At 32.3% G+C, this 14,409-nt stretch overlaps 1 long non-coding RNA gene across 2 annotated transcripts in view; it reads right to left on the bottom strand.

The window, feature by feature from the left end:
- LOC107504014 overlaps positions 1 to 14,396 on the bottom strand; it is a 114,063-nt gene extending 99,667 nt beyond the window's left edge. For both annotated transcript variants that reach the window (XR_004952662.1, XR_001595351.2), the window contains exon 1: positions 14,255 to 14,396. This is a non-coding gene — a long non-coding RNA (uncharacterized LOC107504014). The remainder of the gene's footprint in view (positions 1 to 14,254) is intronic.
- Positions 14,397 to 14,409: the final 13 nt, after the last annotated feature.

Here is a 14,409-nt window from a genome sequence, read left to right as displayed (position 1 = left end):
CCATTGTCTAAAGCTTCTTGTACAGAAAAGTTCAAACTGAAATTGTTGTTTCACAGTTATGGTTGAATAATAAGCAAAAGTTTTAACACTCATTTATGTAGTTTTGAGATCCTGGGAAGTCTACAACAGTGAGAATAATCATAATAACCAACTTTTTTATAAATTAGAGTGTGACAATGATAATCCCACCATGGTATTACATAGTAACATTTCACAACACTTATAACATGAAATAGATATTTAAAAATTTCAGAAATAGTAAAAAAGATTATACACAAAGAATAGAAGAGTTGTGGATGAGCATCACATTTCTCAAAATCTATAGCTATATATATGTTTTCTAAAAATTAGGATAACATTATGAAAATACAAATTTGACACAAAAGCATTCAAGTCATAAATGGGAAAATTTAATAAATAAAAGTTTTATTTTAGCAAAATTCATAAAATACAAGAAAAGAATGAATAAGAATTTCTAAAAACATGAAATGAAAAATCAACTAGGATATGTAAAATAAAAAGGTTATTACAATAAGTGTAAATTAAGATTTAAAAACTCAGATATTAGTAAAAAAAATGGAAAGTAAATCCAGGTTTATGTAGTTTACGGCAGAAAAACTAAAAATAAGCTAATAATAGGCAAAAATATAACAGATAAAGGCAAACAAACGTATTGTAATATTGCAATTTTATATTAGATGACATAGTAGTCAAGAAAAAAAGTCTTATTTTAATTAATGGGGAAAATGTAAATCTTTCATAATGGGAAAAGCTGTCATACTATGAGCATTTATAAACATGTTCCTTTAATGTAGCAGCAAAATATATAAAGCAAGAGTATTAGAAACAAAAATTATTTATCACCTCCCTTCAAAAAGATTCATGTTAGAAGACAATAACTTATTTACCTCAGAATTCAACAGGCTAAGAAGACAAATAAATGATACAAAAATTTTGAATATCATTCTCAATATTCTTAGAATTTTATATTGTACCCTAAATATTCATTTTAAATTTACAGAGTATTTATAAAAATCAGTTGTCTCTTCCCATGGAGAAAATCTCAGTAAATTTCCAAATAGTAACTATAAAATCAACAGTCCCTAATTTCAGTGCAACGAAAAATATTATAAAAATTAACATAAAACAGGAAATTTAAAATATCGCTCCTCTATTTTTTTAAAGAAACCAAATTTTAAGAAGTAGTCTGTTTCAAATTAGTACTGATGAAATACTGCTGTAGGTAGTAAAAAAAATGTACACCTTAACTCCTTTAATGAGAAAGATAAGGTATAGAAGATAAATTATGCATTTTAACTCAAGAAAGTAAGCAAAAAAAGCAATAAAATATATCAAATGAATTTAGGTGGATGCCCTAAAAGTGGGTTTAAAAAAAAGAACTTAACATGTAGTCCCACTTGTTTATTTTGTTTATGTTATCTACTTTTTGATGTCAAACTCATGAAATCATTGCCAAGACCAACATCATGAAGTTTTTCCCCTATATTTTCTTTTAAGAGTTTTACAAATTCAGGTTTTATGTTTGAGTATTTAACAAATTTTGAGTTGACTTTTGTATATCATAGAAGATAAGGGTCCAATTTTATTCTTTTACATGTAAATATCCATGTTTCCCAACACTACAACAGGAGGGCACACACGACTCACACAAGGGACACACCTGGAGCACCTGGCTCAGGTGACCAGGAGGATTGTGCCAACTGGGCTGCATAGGACATCTAATACATAAGGCCACTCTATTGAGACTGGGAGACACGACAGCTTCATTTAATACATAGAAACAAATGCAGGGAGGCAGCCAAAATGAGGAGATAAAGAAATATGTCCCAAATGAAAGAATAAAGCTCCAGAAAAAGGACTAAACAAAATGGAGACAACCAATCTACCAGATGCAGAGTTAAGACACTCAATGATCTCAACTTCAACAAAGATATGGGAAACATAAAAATGGAAATAGAAACCATAAAAAAGAGCCAGCACAAAAGAGTAATACAATAATTGAAAGAAAGAATATATTAGAGGGGATCAATAGTAGATTCAATAAAGCAGAGAATCAAATCAGTGATTTGGAAAATGAGGTAGCAGAAAATATCCAATCAGAACAGTAAACAGAAAAAAAGATCCAAAAAAAAATGAGAATAATTGAAGGGGCTTCTGGAGCAGCATCGAGCATAGCAACATTTGCATCATAGGGTATTAGAAGGAGAGAGAGAGAGAGGAGCTAAAAACCTATTTAAAGAAATAATAACAAGAAATTTCCTTTAGCTGGCAAAGAAAATATATATACAAACCTAGGAAGCCCAGAGAGTCCCAAACAAGAAGAGCCCCAAAAGGCCCACACCTAGACACATTATAATTAAAATGCCAAAGGTTAAAGACAAAGAGAGAAGCTTAAAAGTAGCAAGAGAAAAGCAGTTACCTAAGGAGGTCCTATAAGATTGTCAGTTGATTTCTCAACTGAAATTTTGCAGGCCAGAAGGGATGGGCACAAAATATTCAAAGTGATGAAAAGCAAGGACTTACAACTAAAATTTCTCTATCTAGCAAAGTTATCATTTAGAATTGAAGGACACATAAAGAGCCTCCAAGATAAGAAAAAGCTAAATTTATCACCACCAAACCAGTATTGCAAGACATGTTAAAAGGACTTCTTTAAGAAGAAAAAGGAAAAAAGATAAAAAATATAAATACTAAAACAGCAATAACTATATCTATCGACAATTACTTGAAATGTAAACAGATTATATGTTCCAATCAAAAACAGAGGGTGGCTGAATTCATAGGAAAACAAGACCCTTACATATACTACCTACAATAAATTCACTTCAGATAGAAAGACACAAAGATTGAAAGTAAAAGAATGAAAAAAGATATTTCATGAAAATGGAAATGAAAAAACAAAAGCTGAATAAACTTATACCAGAAAAACAGACTTTGAAACAAAGGCTATAATGTGAGACAAAGAAGGACCCAGCAATTCCACCTCTGTGTATTTATCCAAAGAAACCCAAAATACCAATTTGAAGACAAATGTATCGATATGTTCATTGCAGCATTATTTACAATAGCCAAGAATGGAAGCAACATAAGTGTCTATCAATAGATGAATGGATAAAGAAGAAGTGGTACATATATGTAATGGAATATTGCTCAGCTAAAAAAGGAATAAAATCTTGCCACCTATAACAACATAAATGGACCCAGAGGGTATTATGCTAAGTGAAATAAGTCAGAGAAAGACAAATACCATATGACTTCATTTATATGTGGAACCTGAAGATCCAAATAAATGAACAAACAAAACAGAAACGCATAGATATAGAGAACATTTTGAGGGTTGCCAGATGGAAGGGAAGTTGGAGGGAAGTATGAAAAAGGGGAAGGGATAAAAAAGTACAAACTGGTAGTTAGAAAAGTCATGTGGATATAGAGTATAGCACAGGGAATATAGTCAGTAGTATTGTAATAACTATGTATGATGTAAGATAGGTGTTAGATTTATCTGAGTGATCACTTCATATGTTATATAAATGTCTAATCACTATGTTGTACACCAGAAACTAATATAATATTGTATGTTAACTATAATAGAAAAGTTAAAAAATATTTTAAAAAAGGAAATTTCTGTAATATGTGACCACATGGATGGACCTTGAAAACATTAAGTGAAATTAACCAGAAACAGAAAGTTAAATACTGCATGATTCTACTTACATGAGTTATCTAAAATAGCCAAATGCATAAAATCAAAGACTGAAATGATGGTTAACAAGCACTGGGAGGAGTAGAAAATGGGGAATAATTAATTCATAGCTATAAATTTTCAGTTAAGTAAAATGTATAAGCTCCAGAGATCTGCTTTACTGTACCTATATTTAACAAGAATGTATTGTATACTTAAAATTTGTTAATAAATCTCAGATTAAGTGTTCTTGTCATATTTAAAAAAAGTTAGCATGATTAATAAAACTACGAGCTAGAATTTCAAAATGATCAATGAATGGACAAATTCCTAATAGGTCTCAAGTGGGGATGATTTTTGACCTCCAGGTTGCATAGGGTAATGTCTAGAGACATTTTGGGTTGCCACTACAGGGTGTGGGAATGCTACTGTCATCAAAATTTAAAGGGCAGGATGCTGTCTATTTAGATACCGTGTTTTATTATTTTTTTTCTGCATTACATTGGACAGATGTATAAGAAGTGTGAATAATTTAATTTAAACCATTAATATCTACAAAGAGAGCATAAAAATTTGGGTATAGAAGGAAGGAAGGAAGGAAGGAAGGAAGGAAGGAAGGAAGGAGGGAGGGAGGGAGGGAGGGAGGGAGGGAGGGAGGAAGGAAGGAAGGAAGGAAGGAAGGAAGGAAGGAAGGAAGGAAGGAAGGAAGGAAGTAAGGGCAATTCCTAAAACAAGGCAAAACTAAAACTGATTCATAACAACATTCCAGGGGAACACAGGCGCTGATAGGTAAAGAGAATACAATAAGGTATGAAGGTTTTTCCCCTCCCTGTTTAGTATTTCTGTGTCATTCTTCATAATTTCTTATTCCTCCTTCATGCTACCATGTGAATAAGGTAAGAGTTCTTTTTTTTATGTTTAGTATTTCTGCCTTACTTTTCATAATTTCTTGTTCCTCCTTCAGGTACCCAAATTTGCTGTTTTCTGAGGGTACTTATACTTTTTTTTTTAAGTTACTAAACTAACTCTCTACTAATTCTGGTTAATCTAGGCTGCAGTGTATAATCTTCCTTTCATAGCTGTGTTCTTCAGATTTCTGCTTTTTTTGCCTGTAAATTTTGGGAAGTGGAGGATAATCTAGAAATGCGTTTACTGTGGCCATTCCAGATGATCTGAAGGATGCAGAATGCCTAATGTACCTGCAATATCTCTGCCTTTAAGCACCTTCTTTTGCTATCCCCTCAAAAGGTAACCCCAACATTGGGGAAATATCTTAATAACTCTCTTCCAAGAGCTAACTAGCTCCATAAATGCAGTGGTTCCCAAATTTGATTGTACATTGTAACAACCCGGAGTGCTTTATAAAATATGCCTGAATATCAGCCCCAGAGATTCTCACTTACTTTGTTTTGAGTTATGGTGCTGGCATCAGAATTTTTTTTTTCAGGTTCTCCAGATGATTCTAATGTGTAGCCAAGACTGAAACTAGTTTTACAATCAGAAGATTCAATTTACAGAGAACTAATCTTATCACTCTGTTTTAATCTCTTCCTAGTAGCAATACCCTACAATAGTTGTCTTAAACTATAGTGTGCTTCTAGATCACAAAGTGGGCTTGTAAAATCACAGACAGCCTAGCCCAAAGTTCCTTATTCAATAGTTAGACTGGCACCTGGAAGTTTCATTGCTAACAAATCCTCAGATGATGCTGATGCTATGGTCCCACTATCTAACAGAATGACTGAGCTACTGCTGATATTTATACATATGTGTGATTTGTAGAAAAAGCACATTAACATGTTGCTGGTAATTATCACTTTTTAAGTAAAATTATTTAAAACAGTAAGAACATTCAGTGAAAATTAATTTAAGTGAATTCAAATAGAGTTTTTAAAAAAGAAAATGTCTGAGAACTTATTAAGTAGAAAAATCCTGGAATGCTGAATAACTTACATTGGAAGTTACTGTTCTGACCTGAAAACGTGAAAATTAAAAGTAAAATTATTAACCTTTATAACGATCATATTCTTTCCATAAATATTATTTTAATTTTTTAGTACTTAAAAAATGATCACGAATACATCATTTCCTAACACACTCCAGTGAAAAATAATTTTAAACATGTTATAATAATCATAGCAAAGTTTAAGCTATTGATTTGTCTGCATTAAATAAACCAAGTAAAAAATCACTCTGGAAAATTTTTATGAGTGTTATGACTGGAACAACTTATACTAAGAGATTATTAAACCATCTTAGAGATATAGGATGATAATTTTCTGTCCTATTAGGTATCATAACTCTATGCTAAAATATAGTGATTTATGAAATTGATAAGTTCAGTTCAGACAATATAGATCTGTGATGTACTTTAACATTGCCTATTATTTTTCACAGCTAAAAGCCAAAACAATGCTAATAATAATTAAATATTTTAGATGTGACTATCCCATCACCTAATGATTTATTTTTTGTTTAAGCTACATGAGGCAGAAGCTTCAAAGCTACAATATATAAAATTTCCATTTTACAAAAAAGAAATTCTACATGTACATCATTGTCACATGTAAGCCTAACTTGTAGGTATATGACATGAGGCTTCTAAGAATCATGCCTTTCGGAGAAGGCAGTCCAAAAATGATAATGAAAACTGCCAAGTTAATGTACCCATATTATCAAATCTGAACTTAGTGGACTAGAAAGTTGAAAAAGGTTTTTTTTTTTTTTTTTCCTGTCTCTTTCTCTACTTTTCTCAGTATCCTTAAGGATATCTTGGAGTCCATAGTAGGACAGAAGTGATAGTGTCCCCTAAATAAGCCACAGGAAGCATCTGGTCTTCATTTGTTCTCAGATCTCCTAGAATATAGGGTACTAAAGCCTCCTTGTCTTCAGTTTGGATCCATTTTCCAGGAACAGGAAAGACCTACTTAGCACTCTATTATAATGGTTTTAGAAAAACAATGATGTTAACTTCAGAGCACAAAATTCTTAATGCAATTAATTGTTTTGTTTTGTTTTGTTTTTACTAAATTTTTTTTACTAAAAATATGTTCTTTATTTCAATTAAATATTTTTCCTGAAATACATCTCCTTGAACTTCAAAGGTAGTTGCTCTTAAGTAATTGATTTTTTGCACAGTTTAAACTATTACTTAGAAATATATTAGATTTGAAGTGTTATTGAACTATGTAATTTGGGTGTTTGAGTTTTGCCCACCTTTGCCCTCACTATAAAACATTATCGAGATTCTCTAAATGAAAATAAAAAAGGAAGGAGAAAAAGAGTCTTATTTATACTAACTGAACACTTCCACCAAATCTATGCTTTTCTGTAGAGCCATCTTAAAGATAGAAACTTAAATATTACATTTGACTTTAAACAACACATATGAAGTGTGGGTGACCAAAGTACATTACTTATGACATGGATAGTATATGCTCATATTTGAAAATTTGAAGAGTTAAATTGATAAAAGTCGAGCAAAAGACATAAATTGACTAAAAACTAATTAGGGAAGATATGCTAGAGAGAGAAAGTTTTAAATTGGACTCTAAAAGAGGAAGAGGCCCAGGGAAAAATGTAAAAATGGAGTGCTTACTTTGGATAGTAGGCAAGGGAAGACTACATCAGGATTCATACAATAAATACTGAGTTGAGAGGAGGCTCTAGAAATAAAACCTCTAATTCTTTCAGATTGTCCACAAACATTTAACTCCTTAGTGTTCCCTCCTAACTTTCAGTGATGTCACTTCTAAAATTCTTTCTTCTCCAGAACATGGTAGGGGATGGAGATGTGGGGGAATGGCAGTTCTCCAAGTACAAAAGACAGACTAAAATAGTGAAATGAGGGTGGCTGGGGGCTCACTGGTTATTCCCAAGCTTTCGAGCACCAAAGACGACTATTCTCCCAATGTCTGCTCTTTATTTTATCTTCATATTAGTATTAAAAAGGATTTTTTGTCTTATTGGAGAAATAGAAAATCAGCAAAAACTATGTATATTTCTTAAGCTAATACATTTGCTTTATCCTTTAATAACTCAGTTTTTAAATGAATATTTAAAAATTGAAAGCAGTTGATAATATATTTTTCATCTTTTATTATATATTTCTGATGAAAAATTATTCATAGGTGTTTCAATTTCATTAGTTTAATCTAAAATATAAGTCTAAAATTCTTCTAATGCATCCTCTAGACATATACATTTACCTTTAACAAAAGACCACTCTCTAGTGCCCTCAGATGAATGTCTAATACATGCTTTAATTTAATATACCAAGAATCTGCAGTTTGCAGACACTCAAGATCTGTCACTCTAAAGTATAAATCTGCAAGATTTTTTTCCAGAATAAGATGCAATTTCCCATATTGAAATATTTCCTCCCCCAATACTTTTCAATAATATAGTATTACTGAGAAAAACTTTTCATAACTATGTTGTAGTAAGATCTTTCAACCCATTCTACTTTACCAAATCTATAGTTTTCTCAGATTCAAACATTTTGAAACCTTAGCTTAACTTGAAGCTGCATTTACTCTCATAGGCATTCTTGTATGAATATCATTTAAACGATTTACTTTCAACGTAAAACCCTTAAGAACTGAGAATTTTAAAAACATTAAAATCTCACTCATGTAACCCTGTACCATTTTGTTAAACATATTCTCTAAGTGCAATAATTTTGTGTAAAATGACATAAAAATACCCTGACTTGTCAATACATAATACAGAAGTGTTCCACATAATTAGGCATTCTTGTTTTACTTGTTTGGGGGAATTGTTTTAAAGAGAAATCTATACTGGACTATATTATATGGAATTTGGATTTAACCAAATAAAATTAAGATCATGTATTCCTGCAATAATTTTTTATTATTTTTATTGCAGCATGGGTGATTTTCTACTCTTAGCATGTTAGTCCATACATTGTTATTATTAACTGTTTTTCTTTACAAAGCCTGGCAGTGAAGGTAGATATGCCAATTTAAGTCCAATGAAATTCAGAAAAGTGGTTGAAGTTAGCTAGTGCAATAGTTTTGCTATTCAGTCATGTGGATGAAAGAATTTAAAAAAAAAAACATTTTTATTGAAGGGTAATTATTTTAACTTAGTATTTGAAAAAAATTTAACCCAATGTTGCACATCAGCATAGCTCCCATCTGTATTCTTATAGCATCCCCTAATTCTTTTCTACAAATTCATTACAATTTGAATTTTATTGAATCTATGTTAATAGCAACCTTATCTGACTGCAGGTATCTAACAGTTGGAACTATATCTCATTTAAAATATGAATGTCTTACACAACAGCTCATCCTCAGAGCTAATAATAATTGGGATTGTTATACAAACAAGTAAATGACAGCAGATCAATGTAAGACAACAACTAAAGGGAAGATACAACAGCATAATATGAAAAAAAAAAAAAAACATAATGATATGAAAGTAGCCAGACCTTAGAAAATTCAGAATGGGAAACTAAAATGCTATTTGTTATTAAAACAGCATTTTGTTGTTAAATAAAAGCAAACAAAACTATAGTTACTATCCACTCCTCGACTTTGTTTCTATCAAGTCACTTTTTTTTTTCAACATTCATATAAGCTTTGGCTACATCCTAACCTACATGGCAGAAAACTTGGCTGAGTTATTATATTTTAACCATTTAATAATCATTTCCTGGTATGAGTCAATTCTCAGTGTCAGATCTAATTTCATTGTAATGGGTTCTGAATGGCCCATCTTGGGTCAAGTGACCACCTAGAGTTTGCCAGATGTGCCCAGAAACTGGGGTCAGATAACTCAGTGGCCATGGAAATGTGAGTGTGAAGCAGCTCCAAAATGAGAGTACTGAAGATGTCCATGGAATCCTCACACAGGTTTGATAAAAAGATAAGTGAATGAATCACGCTACAGCATAAAATCCATTTTAGAAGTTCTCATTAATAAGCTTTGACTGATACATTCTTGGAATAGAAAGTGTTTTTCCCTTGGTGACAAGCAAAATAATAATTAAAGCAATTTGTTGTGATTGACCTCATTTTCGGATACTTGTTTTCCTCTCTTTTCTTTCTGCTGTATTTGTCTTAACTTCAGATTGGTAAGGAAGCCTTTAAAGTACAGAATGGGCATTTCACCTTTTTTCTTCTGTTGTGAGAGAATATGTAGTTTCCACAGGATGTTCAATGTATGTTTTTAGAACTGCTTTATTTATTGGTATCCTCCAGTGATTCATGTTGAACAAAGATGTGTGTTAACAAAATAAAGGAACAACGAAGATATAGAATACTGGAATTTCCAGTATTCTATAAGTCCCTTGACATAATTTAGTGATGCTTTCTCATAGATTCAATAAGATATATTAAAATTTTAATTAATAGTTTTATGCACATTCTATAATTTTTTAAAGTCTTTTCTTGAGGTTGCAGTGTGCCAGGCTGCTCAGGTCAAATGTAAGATAAGTGTCTTCAATAGCAACATAAGTAAAACAAAAACAAGTGAGTGACTAAGCAGGAAGCAGAAAGCATAAACAGGAGAGTCATGCTGGATAAAGATCTGAACTGTATCATTAGTTTGTGGCTTGTAATTATTTCTTTGATGTGCCAAGGTATGTAGATGGGTCACCTGGCTCCATTTAATGTTTTAGGCATATGATAGTTTCCTCACTCTTCCACATTTAGGGCTCACCTAGCAGATTTATACACATCCTGGGGCATTCCCAAGGTAAAAGCTTAGTTGGCATCATAATTTTATTTTATTGTATCCTTTCTACAAATCAAAATTAGGAGACTGCAACAGTGTTTGTGGGAGAGAAATACTACTTTGATACTCTACCCAGTTCCCCCTTCTTGGTACATCAGTGATGATTGCTAGGGGTGATAATGAGTATGGAAGTCCAAATCTTATTAAGATTGCAGGAAATTTTTTTATGTACCAAATACGTGTGTTACTAAATTTTTAAAGAAAAAATTTTAATTTCTTTAAACAGCAAATTTACATATTTTCCCATGATCCTTGTCACCCTTTGAGATGAACATTATACATATGCTACATTATCTTCAACTTTAAAAATGGGTTTCACTGATAAAACAGAAAGAATCATTTAATGTTGCTAATTAAACATGCCAAAAGTGGTCTTCAAACCAGTTACAAATTTAATTATGACTTAAATTATTTTAAATAGTATCATATTCATAAAATCAAGCTTTGTTGCATATGTTGAATAACTACATTACCTCCATTTAGAATATGAAAAAAAAGTTAATTTAATTTTAAACTTTTTTTCTTACTAACAGAAGTTTCAATTGGGAAAAAAAAAACTAAATCCTTTATGGATTATCCGTTTGTTTGCTAAGGTATAGTACTACTGACAGGTTAGAAAATATTGGGTAGTGTAAAAGGGTCCAATTATAAAAATCAGATTTTAGTTCTGCTGTTCAGTAGCTTTTGTCCACTAGAAAAAAAATGTATAATCTCTCTGGACATTCCTTTTCTATTGGCTTATTTCTATTTATGCCTATTCCCCATTCCCCTCCACTAGCCCACTCTACTTCAGGAAGTGCTGATCTTTGACTTAAGATGAACATGATCCAGATAGTTGTCTGATCCCAGAAGACTGAGACATGCCTGGAGTAAAACTAAACTAAACTTGTAGCCTGGAACCAAGCTTACCCAAGATCAGTTTAAATCAGTAATCCTGGCTTGACCAAAGACAGGAGAAATATACGCTTATTTGCTGTATGATACTGGGATCTTTCTAGTTATTGTTTATGCATCATTATTTTAGCAATAACTGATTGAGACAATAAGCTAGACTCAAATCATGAAAACGCTTAATGAGGAGAAGAAAAAATGTAGCAGGGAATAGCTCACCTCTGCTGCTAAACTGCCTGGATTCACTGCCTGGCTCTAGTTTTTACTCATGAGGATTTGTGCCAAATTAATTACCCTATGTCTGTTTACTTAAATGTAAAATAGGAATAATAATGTGAGATTTCTTTGGTGAGGATTAAACAAAGATAATTGTTTAAGTTTTGATGACATGATATCTGGTATACAATGCTTAATTAATATTTAAAATTTATTTAGTATCACTGTGGGATTTAGAATATACTCAGCAAGACAATGGTTTTTAACTATATTTTCATGAAAAACTGCTGTGTGTCAGTTGAGAAGGTTCCCCAATAAATTTGAATAATGATAGTGTTTTTCCAGTATGCAGATTAAATGAATTGATATGAATTTCATGTTCTAAGTATTTTTCTCTCCTACATGTTTTTTAAATCTACAGTGCTTGGTTCAACTTTTTTTGCAAGCCAACTGAAAACAAGTAAATGCACAAGTATTGTTATTATTATTAATTGACAAAATTCAGAAACACCAATTATACTTTGTAGACACATGTGCCCAAAACTGCCATTTTATATTACACAAGCAAAATATTTTCTCCCAGAAAACTTGCTCCTACTTCTGTGATGGAATTGAAAATGTTTTATCATACAAAAACTGACAGACACAAAAAAGGGTCTAGTGGTTACCAGAGGGAAAGGGGGGAGGTAGAAAAGGGTAAAGGGGGTCAAATATATGGTGGCAGAAAAAGATCTGACTTTAGATAGTGAACACACACCAAAATATAAAGATGATGTATAATAGAATTGTACACTTGAAATCTATAATGTTATTAACCAATGTCACCCCAATAAGTTTAATAAAAAAGAAAATATTTTTCCATGACACTCTGCAAAGAACATGATAATTTGCAGGTGTTTTACCTGCTTAAGATCACCATCATTGAGGACTGAGAATCTTTAAAAGAAAAATCTGTTTGTTTGTTATTTTAATGGACATCCAGACTTGAAAGTTTACCCTGTATAGAGTTTAATCGGATGTAGATTGAGCTGCGAGCCAAGCAGTCTAGTGTATAGTCCTAGCAATATAAAATGATTCCTTGTCAGAAGCAGGGAACAGAAAAGAGTCGACTAATAAAAAGACATTAGAGAAGTGAAGATTTGACAATATCTGGACACAAATGGCAAAGTAAAGAGATTATTAAGTATAATAAGAAAATCACCCTGACAGTTTAAGAGAAATGCATAAATAGCCTATGTCCCCACTCCCCAAAAATTCTGGCTCACAATTTTTGGAACAGTGATCTAAATCCTGCATTTTTAACAAATCCCATTTCTGATTCTGATTCAGGTGGCTGAGAGTCACATTTGGAGAAATGTTAGAAAATGATATGCACTAATAATTTGGAACCATTAGTTTGACTCTGCAATTTCAGATTTACTTAGCACTCTGCATGTCCCAGTTACTGGCAAGGATTGCTGCAGATGGGAAGCCAAAGAGTATAGGATGATGCCACGATTTCATGCCTGACCACTCTGGAGAAGAATTACGCTAGTAATCAAGATGCATAACATAATAGTAAATGTGATATTGTAAGAAAGGAAAGGAAAGATGTACTTTTTTTCTGATGTGTTGAATATTGGATTCTTCCACATATGGCTCTGAATAAGGTTATAAATAAAGGAGCTATGAAATCTGAAGAGTAATGTTATAACTGATAAGTGGCCTGATTGGAAGCTAAAATTAGATTGTTACCAATAGTCTTTCTCACACAGGAACCTGACATTTAGATGCCAAGTCCCTGCAATTCTACCAAACAGAAGCAACTGCATTACTCTGTTACTCCGATGACACTGTGTACCTTACCTACAATTAGTCTCTTACAAAAATTTTACTGCAGATCCTGTACTTGTAATTTATTAAAAACACTTGAGAATTCAGAAGGAGTCCAATTGTTTATTTTGTTATCTCCATTTGAACCCAAGTACTATGAAAGCAAAGCTCAAGTCTTAATTATCTACTATCCAATACTCATAATTTAGCACAGTACTAAGCAAGTAGAAACTCTAAACAATTTGCTGAGTGAATAAGTTTTTTTCAAAAGAACAAATATTAACTTTGGCTTCTGGTCAGGTATTTTTGCTGTTGTTGTTGTCGCTGTTGTTGTTTGTTAGTTTCTGCTCAAACCAAAGTTCCATTTTCAGATGTCAAAGTTAAACAGGTAAGGAAGACATTATTTAAGATTATAATAACAGAGGAGAGAGGCCAGAATTCTTGAGCTCAACTACTCAGAAATAAAGAGCTGGGAGAGATTTTAAAGAGTTGAGGTAGGGAGTATTGTAGGCCACCTGTGTTTAGTAATTGGCCTCATTCAAAGGAGAAGTTAACTTTTACTCTTAGCTTCATGATAGGAGGTAGTTCTACAAATTGGAACAATGTGCCTGCCTATGTTACACTCTAACCTTTCTACAGACTGGAAGGAAGACAGGGGTGCTATCTTCTTCGTTGATTACATTTCAAAAGTATGGCTTCCAGGTCCTTAAGAAAGACAGTCTTGGATTGTAAAACTGGCAAGAGCTTTTTAAAAGATTTACATCTTAAAAGGGCATATGGTGACTTTACAAATACAAATTTTCTAAAGTAAATGCTTCAAAGAAAGGAAGGTCAGGAACCAAGAACAGGAAATTTGTCTAAAATTTGTACCTGAGCTGAGAGAAACGTCAAGCTCCTCTTAATGATTACTTGTGTTTCTGCAGTGCTGCACCGAGGAACTCAAATTATGAGCTCCCAACCTCCCATGGTTTCCTCAAGCAAGAGATGCTGAACACATTTCGCTACACTTTTTTGTTTACTTTCTT

This window comes from Rousettus aegyptiacus, unplaced genomic scaffold (assembly GCF_014176215.1).
Source record: "Rousettus aegyptiacus isolate mRouAeg1 unplaced genomic scaffold, mRouAeg1.p scaffold_m13_p_8, whole genome shotgun sequence".
NCBI lineage: Eukaryota > Metazoa > Chordata > Mammalia > Chiroptera > Pteropodidae > Rousettus > Rousettus aegyptiacus.
Note: the sequence above shows the minus strand (reverse complement) of the source record. Positions and strands in the feature narration are given on the sequence as shown.